Genomic DNA, 21362 nt, shown 5'->3' on the forward strand with positions numbered 1-21362 from the left:
GCATGCAAGGAGATCCAACCAATCCATTCTGAAGGAGATCAGCCCTGGGATTTCTTTGGAGGGAATGATGCTAAAGCCGAAACTCCAGTACTTTGGTCACCTCATGCGAAGAATTGACTCATTGGAAAAGACTCTGATGCTAGGAGGGATTGGGGGCAGGAGGAGAAGGGGACGGCAGAGGATGAGATGGCTGGACGGCATCACTGACTCATTGGACGTGAGTCTGAGTGAACTCCAGGAGTTGGTGGAGGACAGGCCTGGCGTGCTGCAATTCATGGGGTCGCAAAGAGTCGGAGACGACTGAGCGACTGAACTGAACTGATTACCATTATCTTAATTGTTTTAGGTTTATTTTGTGTTGGTCTTTTCCTTCTCTTGTGTTTCCTGCCTAGAAAATTCCTTGAGTATTTGTTGCAAAGCTGATTTGGTGGTGCTAAATTCTCTTCACTCTTGTTTCTCTCGAAAGCTTTTGACATCTCCATCAAAAATGAATGAGAGTCTTGCTTGGTAGAGTACTCTTTGTTGAAGGTTCTTCCTTTTCATCACTTTAAAAATATCATGGCATTCCCTTCTAGACTGTACAGTTTCTGTTGAGAAACTTTGTGTGAGTTCTTTTGTATTTTATTTGTCATTTTTCCCTTTTCCTTTTAATATTTTATCTTTATCTTTTTTTTTTCTTTTTTGTCATTTTCATTACCATGTGTCTTCCTGTGTTCTTCCTTGGGTTTATTCTGCCTGGGACTCTCTGTGTTTCCTAGACTTCGTTGACTATTTCCTTTCCCATAATAGGGAAGTTTTCAGCTATTATTTCTTCAAATATTTTCTCAGATCCTTTCTCTCTTCACTTCTCCTTTTATGACCCCTCTAATGTGAATGTTGGTATGTTTAATATTGTCCCAGAGGTCTCATAGGCTGTCTTCATTTATTTATTTTTTATTCATTTTTGTATATTCTGTTCTGTGGCAGTGATTTCCACCATTCTGTCCTCCAGGTCAGTTATTCTGCTATTGATTCTTTCTAATGTATTGTTGGGCTTCCCACGTGGCTCAGTGGTAAAGAATATGCCTGCCAGGTGGCTCAGTGGTAAAGAATCTGCCTGTCGGGCAGGAGAGATGAAATAGATCCTTAGGTTGAGAAGATACCCTGAAGAAGGAAATGGCAACCCACTCCAGTATTCTTGCCTGGAGTATCTATGGACAAAGGAGTCTAGAAGGCTATCGCCCATGGGATAGCAAAGAGTCAGATGCAACTTAAGGAGTAAACAGCAGCAATAATGCACTGTCCATCTCTGTTTACCTGTGCTTTGGTTCTTCTAGGTCTTTGGTAAATATTTCTTGCACCTTCTCAATCTTTACCTCCATTCTTTTTTCGAGATTCTGGGTCATCTTCACTATCAATATTCTAAATTCTTTTTCTGGAAAGTTTGCCTATCTCCACTTCATTTGGCTATATTTATGGGGTTTTATCTTGTTCCTTCATCTGGGACAAAACCCTCTGCTTTTTCATCCTTTTTAACTTTCTGTGATGTGGTTTTGGTTCTAGCAGCTGCAGGATTGTGATTCATCTTGCTTCTTCTGTCTGCCCTTTGGTAGGTGAGGCTAAGAGTCTTGTGTAATCTTCTTGATGGGAAGGACTGGTGATTAGAAAAACTGGGTTTTGCTCTGGTGGGCAAGGCCATGATCAGTAAAATTTTAATCCAATTATCTGCTGATGGATGGGGTTGTGCTCCCTTCCTGTAAGTTGTTTGGCCTGAGATGACCCAGTCCTGGGGTCTTTGGGCTCTATGGTAGGGTTAATGGTGACCTCCAAGAGGACTTAACACCAAAGGGCCTCCTCTAGGGCTGCTGCTAGTGCCCCCATTCCCACAGACAGACACTGCTGACCCATACCTCCACAGGGGATCCTCACACACTTACAGGTAGGTCTGGTTCAGTCTCCTATGGGGTTGCTACTCCTTTCCCCCGGGTCTTGGCATGAACAAGATTTTGTTTGTGCCCTCCAAGAGTGGAGTCTTTATTTCCTCTTGCCCTGTGGAAGCCCTATAATCAAATTCCACTGGTCTTCAAAGTCAGATTCCCTGGAGGTTACCAGTACCTTTGCTGGATCCCCAGGCTGGGAAGCCTGATAGGAGGCTCAGAAGCTTCACTATGGTGGGAAAACTTCTTAGGTATTACTGTTCTCCAGATTGTGGTGTGTATGGGATTTGATTTTTATCATGTTTGCACACCTCCTGCCATCTTGTTGTGGCTTCTTCTTTGTCTTTGGATGTGGTGTATCTTTTTTTGGTGGGTTCCAGTGTCCTCCTGTGGATGGTTGCTCAATAGCTAGCTGCAATTTTTGTGCTCTCACAGAAGATGAGCACACACCCTTCTACTCTGCCATCTTGAACTGAACTCAAAATTATGAAAGTCTGAGAAAGTGGGGATTTCCATGATATATGTCCTTTCTGTTCAGGGTAATTTAATAACATGTTTTCAAAAGTTATAATATTTAAACAGCATTTGTAAATTGAACATCCATGTTTAAAATGCTTTTGCAAACATCTTGCTTTCCCAGTTACCAAAATTATTATTAATTTTTGTTTGTTTTATTTTATTTTTTTAAATTTTTATTTTTACTTTATTTTACTTTACAATACTGTATTGGTTTTGCCATACATTGACATGAATCCACCATGGGTGTACATGCGTTCCCAAACATGAACTCCCCTCTCACCTCCCTCCCCATAACATCTCTCTGGGTTATCCCCGTGCACCATCCCCAAGCATCCTGTATCCTGCATCGGACATAACACATTATGTATATTGTCTTATCCTGATCCAAATCAGTAAGAAAGTATTTACATTTATAATTGAAGAAAGTTCTTATTTTTTTAAGTCTGATTAATATCTGATAAAGTTCAAGGCTAGGACTTGGCCATGAAGAGGGCTGGCAATTTAAATTTAAGCAGACATATAAAATGGTCCTATTGACTGGTAATGGGGCAGGAGGTGTGTGTTCATGAACAATCAAAGAAAAAGGAAAACATTTTGTTGTTTTCCAATTCTAATTTCTGGAAAATTCTGTGAAATTGTAAATGGGAAACAAATAAACTTTTGTGAATTGAAGTGCATATGATTTAAAGGCCAACTGACCTGTGATATTGGAATAGTGTAGAAGAAATTGAGCACAGTGTTTTTAATAGAAAAATTATTTATAACACTTTCTATTTCAAGGGTTAGTTCCCTTCAAATTTGCTTACTGAGAATGCATTTGTTTATCCCTTCATGATTTAAGTAAAAACACATATTAAAAAATGATCTCAAATCTCAAAAAAATTTAATCATTACTTTCTATATTTAATGATGAGAACTCTTTTTATTTTATAAAGGCTCTTCTTATTGTTCTGATAGAAACATTTGACAATTAAGTATTTTGCACTGAATGTAATGTTTTTAATGTAGTCACACGAATGAGCACACCATATTAGCTACATGAGAATTCAATTTTAAAATAATTGACAATGATCATCATTTGCTTAACACATTAGATCCCAGTGTAGGTAAAATGGCCCTTCCCTGCTTTGTTCTACTCAATTTCATGTACCTAGAGGCACTCAGTGTTTGTTCACCAGCTATATTTAACTCAGAAAGTTTAAATTTTTACATTTTTTCCACATAGGACAAAACCTACATTTATATCTACATAATAGAAACTCAAGATTCACAGCAACAAAAAAAACTGTCTCCCAACTGATATACGTCTGATTTAAATTCACAATAAAAATGTTTAAATGTTTCCAAATGAAAATTAAAAGGGCTAATAAAATAATGTGCTATCTCTTCTACTTCAAAGCACTTTTTATTACTTTAATTTAAATATTTTTAATATTGTAACTTTTCTCAGGAAAATATTGTCTGTTCAGTGATGACAGGAGAAACATCTAATTTGTTCTCTACAGATTCCTTGGTATCTAGAATAATACTTCGAGACATAGAAAATCCTTGGTAAGTATTTGCTGAATGAATGAACTCATGCATCAGTGTTTAGAGAAGCAGAAATAGTAGGACATCTGTTTTAAGAGAATTGTTGCAAGGAACTGGCTTATACAGTTGTGGAGACTGGCTAGGCACCTCCAGAATCCATTGGGGCAGGCTGTCAGGAAAGCAGTCTGGAACTCTTGGTCAGGGTCTGATACTGCTGTCCACAGGTAGAATTCCTTGTTCACCAGGGAAACCTCAGATTTGCTTTTTAGGCATTTTAACTGACTGAATAGACTCACTCAGATTATCTAGGATAATTTCTCTTATCTAAAGGCAACTGATTATAGATCTTAATCACATCTAGAAAATGCCTCCATAGAAACATCTAGGTTAGTTTTTGGTTGAATAACTGGAGACTGTAATTTAGCCAAGTTGACACATCAAAAAATCTTATATAAAAAACTTATATAAACCAAATAGGTATAAACCTTTTTTTGGCAGTAGCTAATCCATCCCTGATAACTAAAAAGAAGGTAGATTGTCCTTCTAACAGGTACCATTTATGTGGTACTTATTATATGGCCTTAAGTTTATTTGATACTAAGATTTTCATGCATATTATAACTTTCAATAATTTTAGAATCCTTAATTTTGTCCTCATTTTCCAGAGAAGAAACTTGAGGTTAAAGTTTTAAATTTTTCAAAGTTAACTATCTAGTAAGAGTTGAAAACTAAAATAAACTACTACAAAAGTCCTAACTTTTAAAAATTATAATTCTAGCATGGCATTATTAAACAAAAGTATGGCATATAGGGAAAGGGAATTCTTTACTAAAGAATTTCAGTTTTACTGCAATATAATTGCTCCGACCTCCTCTCCATTGCTGCGTTCATCTATATTACTCCTCAACCTTTTTGAGAAAGCGTTGGAAGAGGATATAGGATACTTGAGACACTGATTACAAAGATATTATCATTTGTGTCTTATTACAACAGACTATTTTGAAATCCACTAAAATGCTTTTTTAGCCAACAGCAGTAGGAAAAACAAACTTTTTTCATCTGCAACTGTCAAAGCTTATGCTAAAACTATCGATTTCTTATTTAACTTTATTCAATGTCTGGGACTGGTTTTTAGGAATGTTCGTAACTGAAAAGTAAGAACAAGATTTCAGCTCTTTAGCATGTAATAAATCATTTCTCCATAATAGTGTTTTATTCTGCTTTCTCTTTTTCTGCCTTATTACTTAGTTTTCTTATTTACATAGCTAAGACCCTAGCTACCATTATGTATAAATCTTAAATGTAATCTGGTCTTCTAAATCATATAGAAATAATCAAGAGAGAGATCAAAGTGCATTTACTGATATATAATCAAATAGTATTATTACATATTACAAATTTTACTAATTATTATTCAGCCTAAATTTACAAGAGTTGGGACTTTGATAGTGAATTTGATTTGTGAAATTCATAATGAGTCTCAGTCTGTTCACTATTTTTCAAACCTAAAAGTTATAATGCTATCTTAAGAAATAAAGCTAGTAATAATTCATTTTAGCTTTTTCTTAAAAAAAACCCTTTTATATAATATTAAACATAATTTTCTTTTATTTAATATTATTGCTACAGTGCTAGTTGTAAGTTCTGTGACTGTCCAAAAGATAGAAATGGAAGAGAATTTGTAGAAAAGTCCAAATACAGTCCAAAAAGAAGAAAGTCCTCCCAAAAGAAAGAAAAATGAAAACAGATGCAGTGTCATCCTCCATTATGTTAGCTCGTGCATGGTTCTTGCTAAAGAACAGACATTCAATCTGCTTTGAATTATTTGTCATTTGGCTTCTTTATATTTCCATGCCTTATTTCGCATTTGTTCACTACTCATTGTGTTACACAATCTACATTCTGCAAAAATAATGTTAATATACATTCTTACCAAGGATTGAGATGTACATAACCAAGTTTAGAAACTACACAAACCTTGATATTTTAGACTTTGCAACCAAACTTGATTGCTTTGGGGGTCTGTGTTCACTTGCTCTTGGCCCAGTTGAATGTAAAAGTCCAATGAATTTGATTTTAAAAGGCTTGTAAAATATTCAAAAAGCTTCTTGCACATCAAATAGCTCTCAAGACAGAACATTTTGATGAGTTTAGTGTAAATGAATCAGAAACATATGGATTAAATTTACCTTAAAATACTCCTGGGTTTAAGAATTAAGAGAAAATGTGCTTGGCAAAACACATTTTGGGTTTTGCCTAACCCAGAACATTGGAAAAGTAGTTCAAGATGTTTGACGAACCCAAAACATTACTGGGTTCACCCATCCCTAATCTCCTGTGGTAATAGCAAAGGACAGGCAGAGGCAGATTTTAGGTGCCTAAATCTAACTCAGGTTTTTATCATGGTTGTCCCGAACTATTGGCTAGCTTGAGAATGCCTTACCTTGTCTAAAGCAAATTTGTGCTGTGTGCTTTAAACAACTCCTGCTTAAGGAATGTAGAATGTGTGTTTTATACAAAGGGTTTGGCTCTACATAATTGCAGCAGCTTCTATGTATCCACTCAATACAAAAAAGAGAAATAATAAGGTTTATGCTTACCTAGAGAATATCCCCAGTGGCTCAGTGGTAAAGAATCTGCCGGCAATGCAGGAAACCCGAGGTTGACCCCTGGGACGGGAAGATCCCAGTGAAGGGCGTGGCAACCCACTCCAGTATTCTTGCCTGGAGAATCCCACAGACTGAGAAGCCTGGAAGGCTGCAGTCCATGGGGTCATAAAGAGTTGGACACAACTGAAGCAACTGAGCACACACTCAAAGAATATCAAGAGATGCAGAGACTTCAATATCAATCTCAATGACTATTTGTTTGAATTGAATAAAAAGTTTATCAATTATTTATACCTCTAAAATTAATTAAAATATGCTAAAGAAGACTATGTTCAAAAAGGAGCAACATATATTATAATAAATATTGTGAAATTTTATTTCCTTTTTCCAACTTGGTTTTATTCTTACACAAGAAATGGACAGTGAATATGAGCAAGTCATTAAATTATCTGAATACAACTTTAACTCAAAAGCAACCATTCATTCCTTATTAAGGGAACTGCCTGAATTGCTTTACAGCTGAATTATAGCTAAATTTTTGTGAAGAAACAAATGTGAAAGAAAAAAAAATTTTTTATCTGCCATCTTCCTTCTCTTTCAGTAAACAAATAGCCAGAGAGAGATACAGATCTCACATTAATGGAAATAAACAGATTCCTATGAATTATTGGCTCAAAGAATTTCAAATTATAGCATGAAAACTCACGTTGTAAAATTGAGCAAATCATGTAGGAATGTCGATGAACCAATTAAGATAGTGTGTTAAAGATAACATCTAAAGTGCAAACTATATGCGACTTTTTGTTACAAGTAGTATATAAGTTTAAGATGTATTCTTGAACCTTCTGTTAGTAAATATAAATGACACTTTACCATACAAGTTGGAAGATTAAAAAGTGCTTTTCACAAGGAATATTATTATGTTATGAAGTAATGATAATCTATTTTCTGCAACATAAGAAATTACTAAGGAGATATAAAGATCTATTTTTGCATATTTTTATACAAAAAGATTATATTTTAAAAATATGCTTTGTTTATTGTTGTTTAGTCACTAAGTTATGCCTGACTTTTTTGTGACCCCATGGACTATAGCCTGCTAGGCTCCTCTGTCCATGGGATTTCCCAGGCAAGAATACTGCAGTGGGTTGCCATTTCTTCTGCCAGGGGACCTTCCCAACCCAGGGATGGAATTCATGTCTCCTGCTTTGGCAGGTGGGCCCTTTACCGCTGAGCCACCAGGGAAGCCCGATGTACTCAAATTATAGATTATAAATAAGTGATATTTATTATCAAACAAATAACAAAAAAGGTAATTTGATTCATAAAGTGTTTATATAAAAATGTAGGAACATGGAGAATATATCCATTTTAATAATAAAAAATAGAACTACAACACTTTAAGTAAGTAGTTTCCCATCAGCCTTTACTTTCTTTTTTTTCCTTTATTTTTTTATTCTATATTTTTAATTTTTTTAATATAATGAATCAGCCAGCCTTTACTTTCTAAAACTAAGTAACTAAACATATCCTCATCATGCTGAAAGAATGTCATCAATATGTACCTAAGATGTATACTTTAATTCTAGTGGGAGTTGGTGATGGACAGGGAGGCCTGGTGTGCTGCAATTCATGGGGTTACGAAGAGTCGGACACTGAATACTTTGCCTTCGGATTCTTATTTACCATACAATTAACTTGATTATCCCATAGATATTTACTGAACACCCACTATGGGCAAGACATCCATGGTGGATAGCATGGAATAATGTAAAAGAAGACAAAAATTATATTGCCTAACAGTGTAACAAGGGGTGCTATTAGAATCATTTAATTCATAGTGAGTTTATTTTGTTTAAAAAGATAAGGATGTATAGAACATATTTTAATCAATATGACTTAGTGTGAATTTTGTATCATATGAATATAATTGCACAAATGTTATGCATAAAATATTATAGTGTGTATATGAATAAATAACACAAATAAGTATAGAATGCTTAATGTTAAATAACAGAATGGACATGAGGAAGGTGACTTGGTCTTAGGAGAAGGCAATTTCAAAGTTGTCTGTTTAGAAGATTGCCAATTAACTTAAAAAATCTTTGGCTACTGATGAATGATAATTACGAGGATTATAGCCTGCTTCCAGCTAAATTGATAGAGATAAATAGGAGATATTAGCCATCTAGATGTGTGTTCCAAGGACTACATGTGGCCAAATCACTAGGAGAATTTGCTAACAAGAGCAGTTTTCTGATATTGTAACTTCTGGGCGCAAAGCCCATCCATCCTAATTGTTAACACAATTTTCAAATGATTCTTAAGCACATTTAAAAACCACTATTCTAAGTTTTATCAGGAATCTTTTTTGGAAGGATGATGACAGTTTTGGCAGGTAGTCAGTGAGCAGACATCGAAGACCATTTATTCTCTTATGCTATACAAAGATACTGTAATGTGAATAACAGTGTTTTGTAAGCTTTGGGGGGCATACATTTTTGACATATGTGTATTTCATACTAGAGCCAATTAATAACTATATATTGACTTTTACTATAAATAGATGGTTTAATTGTGTCTACAAACCAGATATTGTGTTTCTATCTTGCTACTTTCATATGTTAGCTTCATAGATGTCCTAACATGGCTACACACCTGGCACTTGGTAGCACCTTTTATTAGGAAACTAGGGAAAAAGTGAAAGAACTCAAATAGGGAAATACATTCCCCAAATTACTGACACATGAGGCCAATGTTATCAAACACTTTAAAAAGGTTCCCATCAAAAATGTTTATTTTCTAGTTTTCTAGTTCTAGTTTTTTAGTTTGGACTATATTTCAGTTACATGGGAATATGCTGCCTTTCCATTCATTCATATAGAGAAGTAGTCTTAATCTCAGATAAACTAGACATAACTGAGATTATATTTTTATTTTACGTCCTTCTTATTTCTTTATAGATCCAGCAAAAAAATAAAAAATAAGTAAAACCATTTGGGGACATGAAACAGAAAAAAGTATACCATACCAAGAGCTGTCACACACACACATGAAGAATAACAACAAATAAGTAGAAATAAAAAGATATATGGAGTCTGAAAGTGAAAAGTGAAAGTGAAGTCGCTCAGTCGTGTTTGACTCTTTGCAACCCCATGAACTGTAGCCTACCAGGCTCCTCCATCCATGGGATTTTCCAGGCAAGAATACTGGAGTGGGTTGCCGTCTCCTTCTCCAGGTGATCTTCCTGGTCCAAGGATCAAACCCGGGTCTCCCACATTGTAGGCACAGCTTTTACTGTCTGAGCCACCAGGGAAGTCTTGGGTCAGGAAATGGAAGGGGCAGAAAGAGAGCATCTCCCCTCAGCACATGTTCCACTCAGATCATCTTCACTTTTAACATTTTCTGCTTAGGAAAAGAGCAATCTGCAGGCATTAACACAGTTTCCCCCTCCTCATAATTTCACAACATACATACTTCACCTTACAATTTTTACCTTTATTCCTCTGATCTAAGAGACAGGTGCCCCTGCTGTCTAAGGCTACCATTATATTTCGATTCCTCTTCTCCTGAATTTATCTCACTTCATATAGCCTCCCTCTCTCTTAAGGCACCTCCTTCAATCATTCTTCTATATGCAGTCAAGGTTTTATCAGAAAGTCTTGACATTCACCTCTATTTAGCTATTGCCTATTCTTTCTTTGACTCACTTGTAATTGAATTCCACCTCTACTATGCCACTGAAATTGCTCTTATTAACGTTACCAGTTGTGTGCTAAGTCACTTCAGTCATGTTTGACTCTGCAACCCTATGGACTGTAGCCTGCAAGGTTCCTCTGTCCTTGGAATTTCCCAGGCAATAATAATGGAGTGGGTAGCCATGCCCTTCTCCAGGGGATCTTCCTGACCCAGGGATGGAACCTGCGTCTCTTATGTCTCCTGCATTGGCAAGCAGGTTCTTTATCATTAGTACCACCTGGGAAGCCTCAGTGTTACCAATGGTTAAACCCAATGGAGGCTTTTTTAAAAATCTATGATAACCCCCTCCAGTGTTCTTGCCTGGAGAATTCCAGGGACGGTGGAGCCTGGTGGGCTGCTGTCTATGGGGTCGCACAGAGTTGGACATGACTGAAGCGACGCAGCAGCAGCAGCAGCAGCAGCAGCAGCAGGTTCTGTCCGCATGCTACATCTTAGCACATTGAGTTCACTAGCATGTTAGACACTATCTTGCATAGCAACAGACCATCAAAGACCTGTAAATTGCCACTCCCTATTATAGCTTATTCCTTGGAAGGAAAGTTATGACCAACCTAGACAGCATATTCAAAAGCAGAGACGTTACTTTGCCAACAAAGGTCTGTCTAGTCAAGGCTATGGTTTTTCCAGTAGTCATGTATGGATGTGAGAGTTGGACTGTGAAGAAAGCTGAGCGCCAAAGAATTGATGCTTTTGAACTGTGGTGTTGGAGAAAACTCTTGAGAGTTCCTTGAACTGCAAGGAGATCCAACCAGTCCATTCTGAAGGAGATCAGCCCTGGGATTTCTTTGGAAGGAATGATGCTAAAGCTGAAACTCCAGTAGTTTGGCCACCTCATGTGAAGAGTTGACTCATTGGAAAAGACTCTGATGCTGGGAGAGATCGGGGGCAGGAGAAGGGGACGACAGAGGATGAGATGGCTGGATGGCATCACTGACTTGATGGATGAGAGTCTGAGTGAACTCCGGGAGTTGGTGATGGACAGGGAGGCCTGGCGTGCTGCAATTCATGGGGTTGCAAAGAGTCGGACATGACTGAGCGACTGAACTGAACTGAACTGATTATAGCTTATTAATTTTAAACTTTCACAAACAGTAGTTTCTTGATGTTTTGTTGGGTTGGCATTAAACTATGTTTGTTTTTTGTTTTGTTTTGTTTTTACTTTATATGTAACAAAATTTACATAGGTACTTCAGTAAGCAGGATTTCCCCTGTGGCTTAGTGGCAAAGAATCTGCCTGCAATACAGGAGATGCAGGTTCTATCTTTGGTCAAGAAGATCCCCTAGAGTAGGAAATGGCAACCCACTCCAGTGTTCTTTGCCTGGGAAATCCCATGGACAAAGGAGCTTGGTGGGCTAACGTCAATGGAGTCATAGAGTTGGACAAGATTGAGCACACACGCACTCTAGCAATCAGATCAGATGAGATAAAAATATATTTTTAAATGATTACAAGTGTTCACTGTTTTAAAGAGGTGCAATCTCCCCATTTGTGTCAAAATAAAGAAGAAAATGGCCAGTACTCTGAGTCTAAGCCACCATTCTTGGTCAGTCATAAGTCATCAAGAAAATGGTTACTTCAAACTCTTTTCTGGAAACAGAAAATCATTTTACACAACTCTGCATACTATAACAAATGTTTTGGCTTTCCAGAGATAGACATTAAAGAGATAGAAGTCCACTTAAAAAATAATCATACTCTCAATTATCCAAGAGTTTATTTTTATCATCTTTGACCTAGTTTGACTCTTTAAGTTTCTTGTTCTTCTTCTTGCTGTTTATATATAGGTGAATAGATGTATCTTGATATGGGGAGTGAGAACATAAATAAGTTTCATATGAATATAACAATTAGTGTTATGTGAAAATGAATGAAAATATTTAACTTTATGTTTATGAGTATGATTTATATTATTATATAATATAAATATTATGTATTATACATGCAGTATTGATACTAATTATTATTGTTTATATCCCTGATAGCTCAGTTGGTAAAGAATCTACCTGAAATGCAAGAGACCCTGGTTTGATTCCCAGTTTAGGAAGATCTGCTAGAGAAGGGATAGCTACCCACTCCAGTATTGTTGGGCTTCCCTTGTGGCTCAGCTGGTAAAGAATCTGCCTGTAATGTGGGAGACTTGGGTTCAATCCCTGGGTTGGAACGATCCCCTGGAGAAGGGAAGGCTATCCATTCCAGTATTCTGGCCTGGAGAATTCCATGGACTATACAGTCCATGGCGTTGCAAAGAATCAAACATGACTGAGTGAATTTCACTTCACTTCATCCTTCTCTAAGGAAATTGTAAGTGATTAACAATTCTACCGCCTTCAACTTTAAGTCAATTTATCTTTTAAAAATTAGAGGGCTTGCAAAGTAAAATTCTATCATTGGAAGATATTAGAGATTGAGCATAATTTAATTGTTTTGGAGACTACAGATTATCTGCAGATAACCAAGAATCATCCTTTATCTTAACCCTACTATATGGAGTACTGGGCTCCCTTGACCAAAGGGTTCTTTTCATCGTGACCCGACAGCCTCTGTCACATCACCCTATACCCTTTTTGCCTCCATCCTTATTCACAACACAAAATGGTGCATTATCACACTCAGGGCCACTCACATGAGTATCATGGCTATAGGGCAGATATTTGCTTTTTAGCTGCTAAGTCGTGTCTGACTCTTTTGCGACCCCCATGGACTGTAGCCTGCCAGGCTCCTCTGTCCATATGATTTCCCAGGCAAGAATACTAGAGTGGGTTCCCATTTCCTTCTCCAGAGGATCTTCCTGACCCAGGGGTCGAGACGTGAGTCTCCTTCTTTGGCAGGAGGATTCCTTACTGCTGAGCCAAAGTGGAGAGTCCCTAAAGCTGTTGATAAAGTGCCCATGTATCTAAATGGACCTTGGAGAGACATGGGTTGAATCCCTGGGTTGGAAAGATCCCCCAGAGAAGGGAATGGCAATCCACTCCAGTATTCTTGCTTGGAGAATTCCATGGATAGAGGAGCCTGGTGGGCTATGGTCCATGGGGTCGCAAAGAGTTGGACACAACTGAGCGACTAACATACATAATACACATCTAAATGGACAGTGTTTGACCTTAATGGGATTACAAATTAGAGATGTGATATGGAAACCCAAAGTGTTTTTAGAGGTAGAAAAAAACCAACATGTATCGTGCAGTGGTTAAGCAAGCTAAGAGCATGACTTTAGAGTCAGAACGCCTGGTTTCAATGACCCGATTTGCCATCACTGCTAATGTGACCCAAGCTGCTAATACTCTAGTTTCTCACTTGAAAAACTGAGTTATTACCAAAATGAAAAATAACAATATATGTAAATCATGTAGCACATACATGACTTATAGTAAGAGGTTAACAAATAAGCCACACTAAAACTATTATTATCACTATTATTTGGCCAGAGAGCCTTGGAATCACAATTTTTTTTTTTTTAATATTGAACCTAATGACATATTCCACTTGTACACACCAGGAAATCAAATGACTGTCCTTCCTTTTCAGATATTTGCTTTTACCTCCAATTCCAATCATGGCTAACAGGCCTGGTGGAAAAGTAGGGCAAGTTGATCCTTCTGGGCTGAGCTTCCTGAGATGTTAACTCTCACCTTTCTGTCCTGGTTTCATTTTATGTTTTTTATATGCTTTCACCTTGTCACCGCTTACAGCTAGCCCTGAGTTTTAAGGTTTTAGATTTAGATTTTAAGTTTAAGGATTTAAGATTTTCACAATTTAGATTTTTAGGTTTAAAGGTTTTAGGTTTAGATTTTAGCGTTTATTTTTAAGGTTTAAGAATAACCTTACATTTAGAACCAGATGTGCTATCTTGCAGATAGACTGAAGAAATCCTAAGAGAAACTGATTCAGTACTATCTGGATTGTGGTTCAGTTCAGTTCAGTTCAGTTCAGTCGCTCAGTCGTCTCCGACTCTTTGCGACCCCATGAATCGCAGCAAGCCAGGCCTTCCTGTCCATCACCAGCTCCCGGAGTTCACTCAGACTCACGTCCATCGAAAGTCAGTGATGCCATCCAGCCATCTCATCCTCTGTCGCCCCCTTCTCCTCCTGCCCCCAATCCCTCCCAGCATCAGAGTCTTTTCCAATGAGTCAACTCTTTGCATGAGGTGGCCAAAGTACTGGAGTTTCAGCTTTAGCATCATTCCTTCCAAAGAAATCCCAGGGCTGATCTCCTTCAGAATGGATTGGTTGGATCTCCTTGCAGTCCAAGGAACTCTCAAGAGTCTTCTCCAACACCATAGTTCAAAAGCATCAATTCTTTGGAACTCAGCTTTCTTCACAGTCCAACTCTCACATCCATACATGACCACAGGAAAAACCATAGCCTTGACTAAACGGACCTTAGTTGGTAAGGTAATGTCTCTGCTTTTCAATGTGCTATCTAGGTTGGTCATAGCTTTTCTTCCAAGGAGGAAGCATCTTTTAATTTCATGGCTGCAGTCACCATCTGCAGTGATTTTGGAGCCCCCAAAAATAAAGTCTGACACTGTTTCCACTATTTCCCCATCTATTTCCCATGAAGTGATGGGACCAGAGGCCATGATCTTCGTTTTCTGAATGTTGAGCTTTAAGCCAACTTTTTCACTCTCCTCTTTCACTTTCATCAAGAGGCTTTTGAGTTCCTCTTCACTTTCTGCCATAAGGGTGGTGTCATCTGAATATCTGAGGTTTTTGATATTTCTCCCGGCAATCTTGATTCCAGCTTGTGTTTCTTCCAGTACTCTGCATATAAGTTAAATAAGCAGGGTGACAATATACAGCCTTGACGTGCTCCTTTTCCTATTTGGAATCAGTCTGTTGTTCCATGTTCAGTTCTAACTGTTGCTTCCTGACCTGCATACAGATTTCTCAAGAGGCAGGTCAGGTGGTCTGGTATTCCCATCTCTTTCAGAATTTTCCACAGTTTATTGTGATCCACACAGTCAAAGGCTTTGCCGTAGTCAATAAAGCAGAAGTAGATGTTTTTCTGGAACTCTAATCCTACCAAATAGTAGCTACTGTTAATAAGACTAAAGAAAAAAGATAATTTGGTCTTAGTGTTCTGTTAGACATATTTTGGACAAAAGAAAGTACATTTCTATGGACATTTTCAAGATGTTATAAATGAGATAAAAACAAATGAGAAGAAAACAAATTTTGCTCTGTGAGCTAACATCACTATATGTGAAATGTAGAATAAATAGCTACTCTAATCTCAAATGATAAAATAAAATCCTAACCTCTTAATATTACTCTTTAGAACTCTCCTTCCTTGATCCTTAAGGCAGTTTTAGTCTCTTTGGTCATTATCTACATTTTACTATATCATATCATATTATACTACATTATCATAATTTATACCATATATTATTATTTGTTTATTTTATTTATTCAACAAATATTGATTAGCAATATTTGTAATTACAATCTAGGTGCTGTGTGACAGAGTGAGTATAAAACAATGACAACAGTAGAAGAACCTGTGTCCTTACACATTTCAGAGTATAGTCAAGATATTAAACAAAAACCCAATTGCTCTGAAACAGTAGAGATGGGCACACTGAGACTGACCGGAAAAGTGTGGTTTTCATTGTGGAGTGAGAGAAAACTTACCTGAAGATGTGACATTCAAATTGAAAACTTAAGTTTTTATTATGTAGACTGCTTCAGTTCAGTTCAGTTCAGTTCAGTCGCTCAGTCGTGTCCGACTCTTTGTGACCCCATGAATCGCAGCATGCCAGGCCTCCCTGTCCATCACCATCTCCTGGAGTTCACTCAGACTCATGTCCATCGAGGTTAAAAGTATAGGCTCAGGTATATTGGAATAGACCAATGAGGGAATGTAAAGACCCTGCAGCAAAGATGGCACCTCTTCTACATTCTGAAAAGCAGACATGGTGTCAGTCGTATCCTCCCTTTTCTTTCAGTGTGTGGGGTGACAAAACAGCTTCAGTGAAAGTGTGTGTGCATCAATGCTCTTCCTGCTGCTGCTGAGTCACTTCAGTCGTGTCCGACTGTGCGACCCCATAGACGGCAGCCCACCAGGCTCCCCCGTCCCTGGGATTCTCCAAGCAAGAACACTGGAGTGGCTTGCCATTTCCTTCTCTGATGCATCAGTAGCCTACCACAATTCATTAAAAAACATGTCTAGGCTAGAGAAGAGCATAACACATTACATAAAGAACACAACAGCCGCTTCTTTACGATTCACTTTTGATCCCCTCCAAGTTGGTTGCCACTGAGAATTTGTATGATTAGGTTTACTCATGAGCCATTACCTATGGCATCTTAACTAGGTTTTCCTGGACTTTTTGTGGGTCAGCTTAATGCAAAGAGGTACTTCCGTAAATGTTCTGAACAGTTCAGTCTGTTTCCCAAGTTAATCGTTTTGATAACTCAACAAGGTGAAGAGTAAACTATTTGGAATTTGTCCAGGTACTTAAAAAAAATAAATTCGGAGGTTAATTTATAATAAACTATGTGAACTAGAACATGTTTCCAAACACAACTTTGTTTCTCCACCATAAAAGTAGAAACAGCACAAATCTATACAATTTTTAATAACTCTATGGAGATTACATTATATTCAGGAATGGAAATCTAACATAGGACAAAAGTATAGTATTAATAGATTCTAACTAGTTCATGGGTTTCGCATCAGAGATATACAGGGCAACAATTATTTACTTCACATTTCAGTGAGGGGTTTTGATTTATTTATGTCAAAAACAATTGAAAACATGCTTTCATTAGGTACTATAGAATAATTCCCCATAAAGGTGAGTTAATCAATCCCTCATAGCTTAGCAAGAAAGTTTCTTCTTGAATCATATATTCTTGAAATCATTTGTTTCTTTTTTGTGTGTAAAATGCATTTATTATTTGCATATCAGCATCACAATTTTTGTCATGTGAGATAAGCATTTTTAAATTAGATTATTTTGAAAGGTACTTCTGGATCAAAATTTTACTATTTGGGGCCTACATACAAACTACAGGAAAGATTTTTAAAATTAATGTGCTCATTTGGGAGACTTGCCTCAGTTGGCAAATGAGGTAACTTAGCAGAACTCCAATATTTTCACCACCTGATGCAAAGAACTGACTCATTGGAAAAGGACCTGATGCTGGGAAAGATTGAAGGCAGGAGTAGAAGCAAGCAACAGAAGATGAGATGGTTGGATGGCATCACCTACTCAACGGACATGAGTTTGCACCAACTCCAGGAGACAGTGAAGGACAGCAAAGGCTGGCAGGCTGCAGTCCATGGGGTCACAAAGAGTCAGGCACAACTTAGTGACCGAACAACTGAGGTTTAGCGGTGCTAAGTGATTTGCCTTAGTTACTACATATAAAATGAAAGACTAGGAGAATGTCCTTATGGTATCATTTTTCAAATTCAAGCTAGTGGATTTAATAGAAAATCCAATGGAATTTCAAAGACTTGCCCAATAAACCTTTAAAGATAATAATCTCTAAACAAATAAATAGCATTTGGAAATATAAAAAGCATGCCTAAGTCTCTACATTCTCTAGCAAAAATATCCTTTGGCTTTTTTCCTGTTTCATATTACAATATCATATAATATATGAAGATTTTAACATTTAATGCTTAGCAGGTTGATTAGGGAATACATGAATCTGCTAGAGGATATGGTACAATCTTACTTCAAAAATAAATAAATAAATAAAGCATGTTAGGCCCAAGGGAACTGAAAAGTTCCCAAGAGTCTCAAGGGAATGACTATAAGTAAAAAAAACAGCATGCACACATGATGACATAAAGGGCTCTTAATGAAATATAGCTATAGTGTTAGGCTGCTTTCAATGGCAAAATTGAGCCTCCAGTATTTTTGGCTCTGTTGCCATTGAAACTCCTTTTTTTTTTTCTTCCTGCATTTCAACCAACAGTAATAAATAAAATTTTTGCCTCAGATGTTTCTTTGTCCAAAGGACAACATTACTGGTGCCAGAACTTTACTAAACGTCATAAAATACACATATTTGAGGAGATGTCTCAGGAGATTAGAATGTTTTATCTTTCTGGAAGCAGATTTAAAATGTTAGCTTATCTGGTCAATTTTAAAGCAAACAAGAAGAGTTTAAAATTTAGAGGCAGCATTTTCCAGGGAAATGTGTTATTTTGAGTAGAGATAATGCACTCAGAGGTGGAAATGTGTTTGAAAGGCAAGAGAGAGACTTTAACTTTTAAAGCTCTATAAGAGTGAGTCTTTTGGTATGGCATGTATAATTTCAGTCATGTGATTTAAATTATCTTAAAGCATGCAGAAAGCACTAACTGGCCACAAAATAGCTAAAAGTACTAGAAATTGCTTTTCTTTTCAACAGGGAAATAATTTCCTATCATATCATACATGACATCAAGGTGATATTTAAAACATTCTCTATGTAACTTCAGATATGTCCTCTCTGTTGATTTAATCAACTGTAAAGTAGAAATAGTATTATTGAAGTATATAATAAATAAATAATTGTTTATTTTTAAAAAAATTGTATTGGAGTATAGTTGCTTTAAAATGTTATATTAGTTTCTACTATAAAGTATATTTTCATACGTTTAAACATTGGGTGTGGGAAATGAATGTAAGTCCTTTTGGTTAAAAAAATGCTAAAGTCTTTTAATCTATTTATCTATTTATTTTTGTCAGTTATTTAAACATATTTCTCATATTTATTTCTTGGTTTTCCAAATAGGAAGAAGTAAAGAAACTTGTTCTGTGCTGAACAAGATAAAAGAGAGCTTAAAGGCTCTTTCGAAGCATATCTTCAAATGTAATCTTTTACCCTTGATTAAATTAATAATATTTTTCCGTTTGACTAAAATGCACACAACTTATTTTTGACTACATTGGTTTGTGATATGTCATTTTAAGTGAGATACCATCCTAATCCACTGTTAGATTTCGTGTTCATGCGTCATGACTACGTCAACTGGTAGAAAGTAATATGAGTCTCTGCTTTAATGATGGTAGTATTTCCCCTTCTCTCCGTATTCTTTGGCACCCTTCTTTCCTTTTCCCATGCTGCCAAATTGAGGTCTGCATGCTTCATTTGGTTCAGATGACCAACTGATTTTATAAACTTGTGTAAAAGTTTTAGAAACAAGTTATATTTGGTAGGAATGCATGGGTTACAAGTGACAGAAAGATAATTCTATTCTTGGCAATACAAGACCAATCCAAGAAAGGAATCAATGAAAAGTTATACGCAACTCATGGTTCATTATCATAAAATCTCTCTCATGGTTTTAGTGATTTATTACACTTCTCCTCATATTCTTTTCCTACTCCCTTACCTTCACCCTGAAGGCAAATATCCTAACTTATTTAATGTTCATTGCCACACGAATGCCTGAACTTTTACTTTATGTAAGTGTTATATTATGTGTATCAATGTTTTTTAGCTCTTTTCCTTAGCACTATGATTTTAAAATCCTTCCTTGCTTATTTATGCAGGGGATAAACTTTTATAGAACATAAAGTCTGATCCTGTCATTAATTTATTTTGTGACCTTGAGTGAGTCATCTACATCTTTTATGTCTAAATTTCTTCATTTAAAAAAAAATGAGATTGAAAGAAAATTTTAAAAAATGAGGAGATTGAATTAGAATGTGTATCAAGTTTTAGAAATAAACTATATCAAAAGAAAAAATGCCATGTATTTTGGGCATTACTGACATTGATAAATCTTGTAGGAGAAGGAAATGGCAACCCACTGCAGTGTTCTTGCCTGGAGAATCCCAGGGACGGGGAAGACTGGTGGGCTGCCATCTATGGGGTCACACAGAGTCGGACATGACTGAAGTGACTTAGCATGAGGCATCAAAGAGGATGAAAGGAAACAGGAAGGGGCTTGGTAGGAACTGGCATTGGATCTTAAACTGCATATAATGACATCCAAATGGGTTGCCTTAATGACATTACCTTCAGTCACTCACAGTTGAGGCTAAGTGGTATTAGTCAGGATCTACAGAGAAATAGAACCAATAGGAAGTATACAGATATGTAGGAGGAGATTTATTATGAAAATTGGCTTATATGATTATGGAGGCTAAGAAGTCCCACAGTTGCCTTCTGCAGGTTGAAGAACCAGGAAAGCTGGTGGTATAGTTTCATCTGAGTCTAAAGGCATGAAAACACAGGTGGACCCAGAGGGAAGCTGAAGACCTGCCTGAAAAGTCGGGGCTGCTGCTCTAAGTGAGAAAACAGGAGCTTCAGTGTCTGAAGGCAGGAGAAAATGGAAGGCACAGATCAAGGAAAGAGAGAGAGAACTCACGCTTCCTCTCCTTTTTGTTTCTTTAGGGCCCTGAATATGTTGGATGATTCTAGTTTCCTTTACACAGTCTACCTGTGTGTGTGTGTGTGTGTGTACTCAGTCATCAGTCTTGTCTCACTCTTTGTGACCTGAACTGTAGCCCACCACGGACTGTCCATGAGACTCTCCAGGCAAGAATACTGGAGTGGGTTGCCACTTGCTTTTCCAGGGGATCTTCTCAACCCAGGGATCAAACCAGCATCTCCTGTATTGGCAGGCAAATTCTTTGCTACTGAGCCACCTGGGAAGCCCTACTCATTCAACTTGTGAAAGTGAAAGTGAAGTCGCTCAGTCGTGTCCGACTCTTTGCAACCCATGGACTGTAGCCCACCAAGCTTCTCCGTCCATGGGATTCTCCAGGCAAGAATACTGGAGTGGGTTGCCACTTAGTCAAATGCTAATCTTTTCCAGAAACACCCTCAGAGACACACTCAGAAATAATGTTTTACCAGCTACTGAAAATTTCTCATGGCAGCACACTGACTCGTCCAGCACGCGCTGTGGAATGTAGATCCTTGGAAGTGAAATGGAAAGCGGTGACATGCCTTCCAACTAGAAAATAGAGCCTAGAACAGCTAAAATATTAGGTCTTTGAGGAAGGATCTGGAGAGTTTTCTTGGATATAGAGTCTTCAAAAAGATAGCCTTGGGAAAGATTGTTAACCTAAAAAGTCAC

Source organism: Capra hircus, chromosome 20 (assembly GCF_001704415.2).
Source record: "Capra hircus breed San Clemente chromosome 20, ASM170441v1, whole genome shotgun sequence".
Lineage (NCBI taxonomy): Eukaryota > Metazoa > Chordata > Mammalia > Artiodactyla > Bovidae > Capra > Capra hircus.